Source organism: Haliotis cracherodii, unplaced genomic scaffold, assembly GCF_022045235.1.
Source record: "Haliotis cracherodii isolate W230 unplaced genomic scaffold, xgHalCrac1.p SCAF_15, whole genome shotgun sequence".
NCBI classification, from domain to species: domain Eukaryota; kingdom Metazoa; phylum Mollusca; class Gastropoda; order Lepetellida; family Haliotidae; genus Haliotis; species Haliotis cracherodii.
The window spans coordinates 14775607-14786386 of NW_027266270.1; the positions used below are offsets into that span (position 1 = coordinate 14775607).

The window sequence follows — 10780 nt, forward strand, 5'->3', positions numbered from 1 at the left end:
GGATCGGGCAGTGGTGCTCCCCGGCTGAAAAACGTGATTGGACTCGAAGCTTTTTTTAACATGCAAACATTGCATTGTACGGACCAAGAATGAAGATCAATCCTGTTTGGCACGGGCCCTGGTGGTGGCTAAGCATTGTGCCCAGAAGCCCCACCCTCTGACCCCGGAATGGGAAACCCAGCGAAAGAGACTAACGAAAACGGATCGGGTCGACGTTGAAGGCATACGGGCACGGGGCTTGTTTTGACGCCTTGGCCTGCCTGAAGGCCCCTGTCAAGGCCTGGACGACCTCGCACGCGTGGTGGTACGGGCCTTGACCCACCTGAATTATCAACTGAAAGTCTACAGTCAAGAGGTGCACCAGAGACTGTTGTACAAGTGTGATGAGGCTCCACCCCACGCCACCGTGCTGCATTTATATCATCATGATCAGCACTACGTTTTCATCACTTCCATGCCAGCTTTTTATGGGTCTAACCATTACTGCGAACACTGCGAACACCCTTACGACCATCCCGAAAAACACCCCTGCACCAAGCAATACCACTGTCACCGCTGCCTCCACTCTAGCTATTGCGGACCCAAGGAAGGGCACGGGATCCCTTGCTTGACATGTCAACGTTGGTTCCCAAATCAACAGTGTTACACCCAACATCTCCAGTCACTGTCAGAGGGAAAACCCAGCGCCTGTCAATCGATTCACAGGTGTCCGACCTGTTTTCAGTTGGTCTTGGAGACACCCATGGCTCACCACGAGTGCTCAGATGAAGAACATCCCTGCTTGGTGTGCCGAGAACCCATGACCCCAGACCATCGCTGTTACATAACGCCTCTCCATGAAGAAAACGAGGATGAGGAGGGGGAGGGAGAGGAACAACAACACCTACGAGACAATGTGCAATACCTCTTCTACGATTTTGAATGCATGCAAGACACGGGGAACACATTCCAAATTTGTGTGCGTGGTGCAGTTTGGATGTCGACGGTGCATCAGTGAAGTGAGCAAGGACTTGTGCGAACACTGTCCATGGAGAGAAGAAGGGTATGGTCCCAGCCGTGAGATCGTGTTTCGAGGCCCCACCACGCGACTTGATGTGTGTGTGTGGTTGACCGAGCTGGCCAAAGTTCTGTACTTCACTTCATTCTTGAGAAGGAGAAGAGCATGTTCATGTAATAGATTAAAACTTCTCTTCCATGCAGTTCTCGGCATTTGGCGATTATATAATGTAGGCGACGGCGTGCATAGTCGGCATATCTGGAAGCAAACCTTTCCTTCACTAAAATGTGCAACACACTGGCACATGAAGTGCTGCTACAGATTATCTTGAAGAAAATGTTTGAACACAAATTGTCCTGAAAATAACAGAAATTGTCTGTGGTCTTTCACCTGTCTACCTCTACCACTTTCCTTAGCTTCCTTGCAAATTCACGTGGAATAAATTGTCTGTGATAAATCAACTTTTCACTGATCTAGGCAATTTGTCCAGCAGATAATTTATGACTTCCTCGTGGTCCACGCATCCATGTTGTGAGTAACTTCTTGGTAATCCCCACACAAACTTGAAGCATGTGGACAAGTGGTGCTCCTCTTGATCAGCATTGTGAAAAGAGTGATTAGACCTTAGAACTAAATTTTCGGTGCTTGGATAGGCGATCCTGCCAATTTACTGGCCTCTTTGATTGCACCTATCACATCCATAGTATCCAGAGTATTGCGTTGTGCACTGACCAAAGGACCTGGCAGGTGCATCACATATGATACACTTCAATTGTATTTTATAATGTTTACCATTAACATCCAGTCCATCTGCAAGCACACTACCCAGTTCTGTTTGCTTCTTTGAGAAAGTCAATATTTGATGGTTTGCTTTTTCCAACAGTCACAGCTATAAATAAAATGACAAAACTTTGTTGAAGTTATATTTTTGGTTTTAGAAATATAGTTCAAATGTGAACATATATAGATTTACTGCCTATTCATAACCTGGCTAGCCCTCATATGAAATTACAAGAATGAATGTTAAACCACAGATCAGATACATGTGATCATGTCATCGATCCCAATTGCGTGGATCAATGCTCATGATGTCAATCACTTGATTGTCTGGTCCAGACTCGATTATTTACAGACCGCCGTCATATAGCTGGAATGTTGCTGAGTGCGGCGTTAAACAACAAACTAAAACCTGTGATCATGCTATGCTGCACGTGCATCACGCACGCACGAATACAGTGTTCGCGTTGGGCGTCTCAGCGTGCGTGGTTCCCGTGCACCCTTTCCAGATGAGTTGATTGGTTCAACTGTGTCATATGGCCCTGTGACGCAGGTGTAGCATTATGCAGATGGCTGTTTCAATGAATGCTCGTTCCACCCGTGACGAACAGGTCTGGTTGTTGATGAAATATAGTGATAGCTATATAGACAGATTTTTTATATTCATGCACCGATTGTCTTTAAATGTAATATCAAGTTATGTATGACTGTTTAATAATCTCATACCAACTTTGACTGGAGTAGGTCCGATAGTTTTTCAGATATTGTAGTAAACGTCGGTACCTTAAATTACCTTCCAGACTTATATGTCTGCACATGGATAATAATCTGGAAAATTCAATATTGTTGTCTAAATTAAATATGTTTGCTGCATGTGTTCATTTTTTGTCAATCTCTTACAGAGTAAATGCCTGCCCGTCTGTTGAGAGAACAGGGGCTCAACTGGGTAAAAGTGGAATGATTACAAGTACGTTTTAGATATATTCCATTGCTAGAATTTATTGGTGTGTGCACATCTATTTGTAAGTATTTAACTACATTGTTGTGGTGTTCCTTTAAAAGACAAATTGGTTGTAATTTTGTCAATTAAAATCAAGTGTTTTGGTTTACAATTACAATTGGTAAATAAACATGGCAATCAATTGGGGAAATGTTAACAATCACCAGTTTATGTACGATATGAATCGCATATGTTATAAAATGGCCCATTTACAATTATCACTGTGAACATCATCTGATTAAATTATTTACAGATCTCAAGTAAAAAGAAGGCCAAGGATGTCCTCAAAGAATCGTCCAAAACAGGAGGCGTTCCAGCACCATCACCTTAGCCAGATCTGGAATTCAAAGTATGTTATAAAATTTGAATTTCCTTTAGAGGGTTGTATTTCAAGGCTATCTGAATAGGAAAGTTAATTATGAAAGTGTCCACTCACAACAACATTTATTTATTCAATTCTTCCCCCCAAGTGTATATAGCTTGAATATTTCTCTTTGTAGGTTGTATCACTGATTCCACAATGTCAAATTGAAGGAATAGCTGGTGGGTTGGAGTCTGAGGTTGGTGAAAGTGAGTGGGTTCTTTTTCAATTATTTTCACTATATATTTAAAATACAAAACAACTGTCATGTTAATAGAATAATTTCATTGAACTGGATGTATTTTCCAACACTGAGTACTAAAATAAACACTGGTAATCGTTTTGATTCACATGGACATAGATGAATATTTCTTAAGAACTCATAACATTTTCAGCTTTCCCTACACTCCACGCATTGAATGAAGGTGACCTTGCAACAGTGGATTCCTTTGATATAATCATCACAAGTGAAGAGACACAGACCCTTGAAACACCTGGTACACTTATTTAATACTTCTTAAAAAATCATTCAATGTGCAGTTATTCATGATGTGAGTGAGTAAAAATTTAACGTCATCGGCATTATCTCAGCCATACAGCGACGAGAACAAGTTAATATATTTTCAATTCAGTCATATATGCAAAGTTTTGTATAAAAACAAGCTGTAAAACATATTTTAGCATACTATGTGTAGAAACAATTCATGAAATATGATACAATTTGAGCATAACAATATTATATACACAGTTTTAAAACATGGGCTATAGGCCACCAGTAACCAAAGCTAGGCCACCTCGGTATGGATCCTGGGGACTTACAGAACCTCTGTCCTGCATGATACCCCAGCAGCATTTATGTCATCACTTTAGCCACTGATGGCTGTGCACAATGCTAGCCAATATTAAAAAAAAGCTCATCAATGAGTTGGCTCTTTTAGATTTACACTTTGATAATGTGAATCCCTTGCGATTGCAAAGTCCACACAGTCAAGCAATATATGCTTGACGGTGAACCTTTCATCACAAGAGATACACTTAGGAGGTTCGTCCTCATCTGTCTTAAGCAGATGTTCGTGTGTAAACCGACTGTGGCCAATACGACATCGTCATGTCTTGACTGACAACCTAAGAAGGTATGACCGATTGTTGGTTTCAATTCGTGTAGTTTATTGCTTCCTGCTTGGGTGTCCCACCTCTTTTGCGTGAGATCCTGAGTATAGGATTTGATGTTTGGTTTGAAATCACTGTACGGGATAATAAGAAGTGGAGATAACGGTTTGTCAAGAGCTGCAGCATCGGCTTTTGAGTTACCTGTTATGCCGACATGACTTGGTAGCCAGCAAAAGACGATGTCACAGTGGCCTGTGGAAAGATCATTATAGAGTTCTAAAATGTCAAGGATAATAGGGTGATATGGTGAGACACTTTTAAGTGCCTGAAGGCAAGATAACAAATCAGAGAAGATGATGAAAATTTGAGATTGGTTTTGTTGTTGAATACAGGTCAAAGCTGTTACGATAGCTTTGGCCTCAATAATAAAAATTGAACTAAAATCTGGGATTCTTGAGGATACATTTCTGGATCCAGTGATGGTGGCACTTGCAACTTTGCCACCATCCTTGGACCCGTCTGTAAAAATGGACCTGTGAGAATTATATTTGGAGCGTAATTGGTTATATGATTGTTGATATACCAAAGGATTGGTATCCGACCTTTTTAGATTGGTTAGAGTGAGGTCTACTTCAGGCTTCACCATCTGCCAGGGAGGAGAAGCCAGAAGACGGTGAGGTGATATAATATTAATATCTTTTTTAGCTGCAGTGATGTGTGGTTGAATTCTGATTCCAAGTGCTGGAACGAGGTTTGATAGATTTTGAAACAGGTTTTCATATGGAGGGTGGAAAACACGAGTGAAGGTTCATCTGTCTTCACTAACCAGCTGTCCAGAGTCTTCGACCATGATAGTGTATAGTGTCCCATTTTTCTAAATTGCTTTGCAGGCTCAACCATAGACAGTGGAACCATTGTCGTGTTTGGAGCGTATTAACGATCTGTACAAGTGAAGGAGAGTGGTCTGATCCCCTCCCCACGCAGAATTTGAAACGACTTTTAACAAGTCGAGAGCCTTCAGGTACTTTGACTTGGGATATTTAATGTGTGGTAAGAATGTGAGATCAGTCAAATATGAGGCCCAGGAATTCGGCCTCCTCTACTACCATGATAGGAGTACCATCGAAAAATAAATTTGGATTCTTGTGAGGTTTGTATTTATGACAAAAGTGAATACAGTTCGTTTTGGATTTAGAAAATTTAAAGCTGTTTTCGTTTGTTTGCCCATTTTTGAATTTTGTTAAGACAGAGCTGTAGCTGTCTTTCTATTGTATTCATATTCTTACCACGACAAGAAATGTTGAAATCGTCCACAAAAAGTGAACCATCAATGCCGTCCTGGCTTTGGAATAGGAATAATAACAGCATTGTGCAATGAAGAAGGGAAATATCCGGTTGTCCATATTTCCTCGAATATACTAAGTAACGTTTCAAACCATGAATCGAGCACCTGTTTCAGGAGCTGATAGTGGATGTTGTCGGCTCCTGCTGCAGTGTCACGAGATTGCCCTAGGGAAGTATATAATCCATGGAGTTAAAATGTTTCGTTATAGTCCTCACCATTATCAGAGTTAAAATTGACTTTTTCATGATGTCAATTAATTACAGTTTAACAATCTCAGATATGTTAAATTACCGTGTGTATTGATGGAACCTAATTTCATCAAACTTGCAGGTCCTATATTAATGTCTGGGAACACTGGCAGTGATGAGGCTTCATCAATGAGTCAACCTGTGGAATCAGCAGAAATGAGAGTAGATTGGACAAGTCACACTTCAGTCACAAATGTTAAAAGTTTAAATAATAGCCTATTTTAAATAAAAAATCAACAATATACAATCATACTTAAAGGATTATTAAAAAGGCTACGAACAGCATTTTTCTTACAGAATACCATTCAAACATGAAATTATACCAAATCTGCATAGCCGATTTTTGAAAATAATTCGTAATTAGTATAATTATGCTCCAAAACACTTTGGCTCCGCCCACTCATATGCATAGTTTTTTATTTAGCGGTCAGCCTCCTGTGGCTGTGACGTCATACCAGACAGTCGGCTATGTGTTGATCGTTCGTGTTTACGCTCGGCTATCGACTGAAAAGTGACGCTAAGCGCTATATTTTGAATGAAGTTGTAGTGACAATATGCTGTATTGTCTCGCATTCGGGTGCACTTCGAGTGCTACGAATACTTCAGGCCTTCGTTTCCATGGATTTCCCCGCGATCTACCAAGAAGAAAGCTGTGCTGATGTCAAACTCAAAGACATAAGCAAACACAGCACGTTGTGCTCCTTACATTTCTCGAAGAAGAATTATGAAAGGGATCTCGAGTTCATGGCACAGTATGGCTACACGAAAGCTAAACCCAAGCTTTTTAAGCATGCCGCACCGGACATTCCCCTGGCTATCGACGGCACGAGCAAGAATATTACCAAAAGTGCCACGTTCACCGAGAGGGGGGCTTTTCAGAAGCGACGACGGTTAGAACAAATAGAAGTGAGTGAAGTAGATAAGAACGTGATTCACAATATTGAGTCGTATGATATTACATGCTCGTTTGTATCTCTCGCAGTTTTCATTTACCAGAGTTGTAGGGTGTAGATCGATTTGACTGTACTTTGTTTTTAGCTGTAAATATGTCACTGTTTTCGCGCATCTCGTAGGTTTTGGCAGTATGCCTTGTCACCCATGAGGGATTGGGCATTCCTCCTACATACACTAGTCGCAAGGTTACTTAGTTTAAGAAAAAATCAGAATTGTCATAATTGTCTACGATTTATATAATTTATATTTTGTAAAATTAATTAGATCTAGAATGTGAAATAAAATCTAAATTAATTATTTTCCCGTTTTAGGATCTGAAAGAAGCATATGATAGTTTCAAAGCAACACAAGATGGTGGACAGTCCGGAGGTACAGACATTCAGCAGGACATTCGAGCCTGTTCAAACTTGTGTTGAGTCTGGTAGTGGGAAACACCATTTCGAGGGTCAGGTGTCATGTAAGTGATTTATTCTAACATTTCATATATTGATTCTGCTCAGAATCAAACTTGATTAATTAATTCCGTAATTGTAACTATTTTAGCTTTCATTGTGATATTTAGATAATCATTTTAGACAAATGTGACAGAAAATACTATAGATTGATTGAGGGATACCTTCTTCCAATAATTCAGGCCATTCTGTTATGATAAATACTCTGTATCAACTCAATATGATATATGGCTTCCTACACACTCTGAGCTGTTGCACATGTATACATATCTGGAGACAAATCAAGGTTGGCGAAAGAAACGACATGTTATACTTTTGATTGGACAAAATCCTGCTGACATAATCCTGTTAATCAAAGCCATCATGTCCAGTTGGTCCAGGGAAATTATCGCAATCGAATGGACATGTAATAGCGTGAATAGTGGAAGGGATATAATGAGATTTATGATTAAGGATATCTAATATATAGTTATAAGTAACATCGAGAGATAATGTCCATAGGTCTGACCTGGTTTATCCTAGTTGATTTATGTTAAATGATTTTGATATTTGTTTTATTTACAGTGGCAGTTCCCAAAGGCAAAAATACATCTTCGCACAAGACGGATTCAGACATTACCCGTCCGAAGAATCACAAGATGCATTCAGGCAAGACCACTGACCAAGACCGTGGTTGTACAGTGTGACCTGTGCAAAGGAGCGAGATTGTGTTTGAAGAGGACATGGACATAGAGGAAGATAAGGCTGAGGAAACAATCCATATTACTTCCCCAACACCAATCCTGGTGAAAGAACTGAAATCATATGTGTCTGATGTATTAAGAAGGTCTATAGTACTTGAACCCTGCCACTTCTTCAGATGGAAAGTATTCCCTAATTGCAGTCACCACACCTGAAGGTATAGGACGACGATCATGTTTTCTTAGCCTTCCATGGATCCATCCTGTAAATCGGCGGTATGCCACATAGCGATACGTTCTTTAAATTGAAAGATTTTGTTCGGATCTAGGAATGAGCAATGTACATGACTAGTGTTCTTAATCGGCGACTTGAAAGCGTATAATATTGTTACCATACCGGAATAATTATGTTCACATGTCATAATTCATTGCGTGTGAGAACAGGTCTTCAGCAACCCATGCTTGCCATATTAGGTGACTATGCTTGTCGTAAGAGGCGACTAACGTGATCTGGTGGTCAGGCTAGCTGACTTGGTTGATGCATGTCATCGTATCCCAGCTGCATGGATCGATGCCCATGATGTCAATCACTGAATTGTCTGGTGCAGACTCGACTATCTACTGACTGCCGTTTTATATCTGGAATATTGCTGAGTGTGTCGTTAAACAGACAAACATAGTTTATGGCTACTTCACTTCTGTTATTAATCCAACATGTCTTTGTGGTGTTAGTCTAGACATTGTATTAATCGATCAATTTTTTAACATTATGTTCAAAAGTAGTATGCAAATAAACTTCGAAACTTTGAACTTCGATGCACCGGCAACATTGATAATGTTACACTAACGAATTGAGGGTACTGTGCTAGTGTACGTGTATTGACTGACGAACGTAATGGTATTTCACAGAAAGGTTGATCCCCATATTCGATCCTTCTGTTGGGTATATTTAGCCAGAAGAAGTTTTATAACACATTTAATAATTAAGGTGAAAAGTCTGACATATTATATTGAAACGATTTACTTGTAACTCGCGATTTGAGCATTTACTGACACATATATAGGCGTGGCTTCGCATATTATTATTGGTCTAACATTGCGGTAATTGTGACTACACATTTTACCGTGACGGCTGAAAGATTGATTCCATATTAAATCTGTTTTCCTGAATATATGGCACGCTAATTACTAGCATACCAGTCTGTTAGGCCTATTCAAAACTGTTTTCTTGTGAACTGCTGGAATCGTCGTCAGTATTCTGGTCGTTCTTGCTGCCAGAAATAGGTTCAAATTGAAAAGGTTGTACTTCTATGTCAGTATATATCTGTATGGGGTAGACCTTCCAAATCCATTTTTGACCTTGTGGGTCGAATTCTTGGTGAAGATAAAAGTAGATTTCCGAGAGCGATTCCGTGCGGCACCGTGTGTTTTGATGCTACAAATGTTCGGTATGACGTCACACGATCACGTGACTGGCTGCCTCATTATCTTACGTAATCACCAAATGCTTTCGATGATCGTCCGTTTTAGATTGCAAATTCAAGCTTTATAACGAAGTGTTACTGTTTCAAACTGCCTTGAGTGTGTAACATATATACCTAAGTATTCATTAATAGTGAATATAAAGCATGTGTAAAAACCTTTTTAAGAATCCTTTAATATCCGACCCGTGAAGATCCGGGGTAGAATAGGTCTTCAGCAACCCATGCTTGCCGTATAAGGCGACTATGCTTGTCGTAAAAGGCGACTAACGGGATCGGGTGGTCAAGCTCGCTGACTTGGTTGATGCATGTCATCGATCCCAATTGCGTGGATCGATGCTCATGATATTAATCACTGGATTATCTGGTCCAGACTCGATTATTTATAGATCGCCGTCATATAGCTGGAATATTGCTGAGTGCGGCGTAAAACAACAAACCGACCAACCAACCAACATACTTAGTATCCAATCACCTGATGATTCCATATATCAAATCAAGCTGATAATAAGTGGATAATTTACTTATCTCTTGATTGTTACAGGTAAGGATATCAAGATGAACAGATCCAGACAAAGAAGATATGGTATGAGATTATTATATATATTCTGTACACTCTTTCATAATCATGCCAATATTATTTCAAAGCAATGTTTTGAGGAGTCATATTGGTTTTTAACTACTAATTTCCTGTATGATATTCTTTTATTTTAATAAAATGTATTATTTTCATCACTGATTACTACTGATCATGATAATGTAATAAACATGATACATTGAATTTTCTAACAATTTTTACAGAAAATTCATAACAGCCACCGAAGCACATTGCTTCAATAATTGATGTTGAGACAGCAAAAGCAGATGCCCTCATAGAGCTGATAGATGTGCAAAAGAGGATGCTCAGCATATCAGAGGAGCACTTTGTTGTGCAGAGAGAAAGGCTTGACCTGGATAAATCCAAATTTGAACTTTTGCAACATCTTTTAATGAATCAAGGAAATATATCTCCAAATACTTTGTCCCCAGTCATCAACTTTGTCCCCAGTCATCAACTTTTTTGTTGTCCTCTTAACCGTGCCAGCACCCAAGCTGATATATCTGACTGGTGTTTAAAGGTGAAATCTTAAGTGAGATTAATACACATTGTGTATAGAGACAGTTTAATGTTTATCTGTCTTGATGTAATTACCTGTAGCACACACCAAAGCTTTGAATACAACCCTGTTATGTTCCTGCCAATACACATATGTCCAGCTGGACCCGTGAAGATTCCGGGGTAGAATAGGTCTTCAGCAACCCATACTTGCCGCAAAAGGTGACTATGCTTGTCGTAAAAGGCGACTAACGGGATGGGTGGTCAGGCTCGCTGACT

General features: G+C 39.8%; 1 pseudogene; it reads left to right on the plus strand.

Annotated features, from left to right (window-relative positions):
• Positions 1 to 742: 742 nt before the first annotated feature.
• Positions 743 to 10535, plus strand: LOC139461545 (uncharacterized; annotated as a pseudogene).
• The last annotated feature ends 245 nt before the right edge of the window (positions 10536 to 10780 follow it).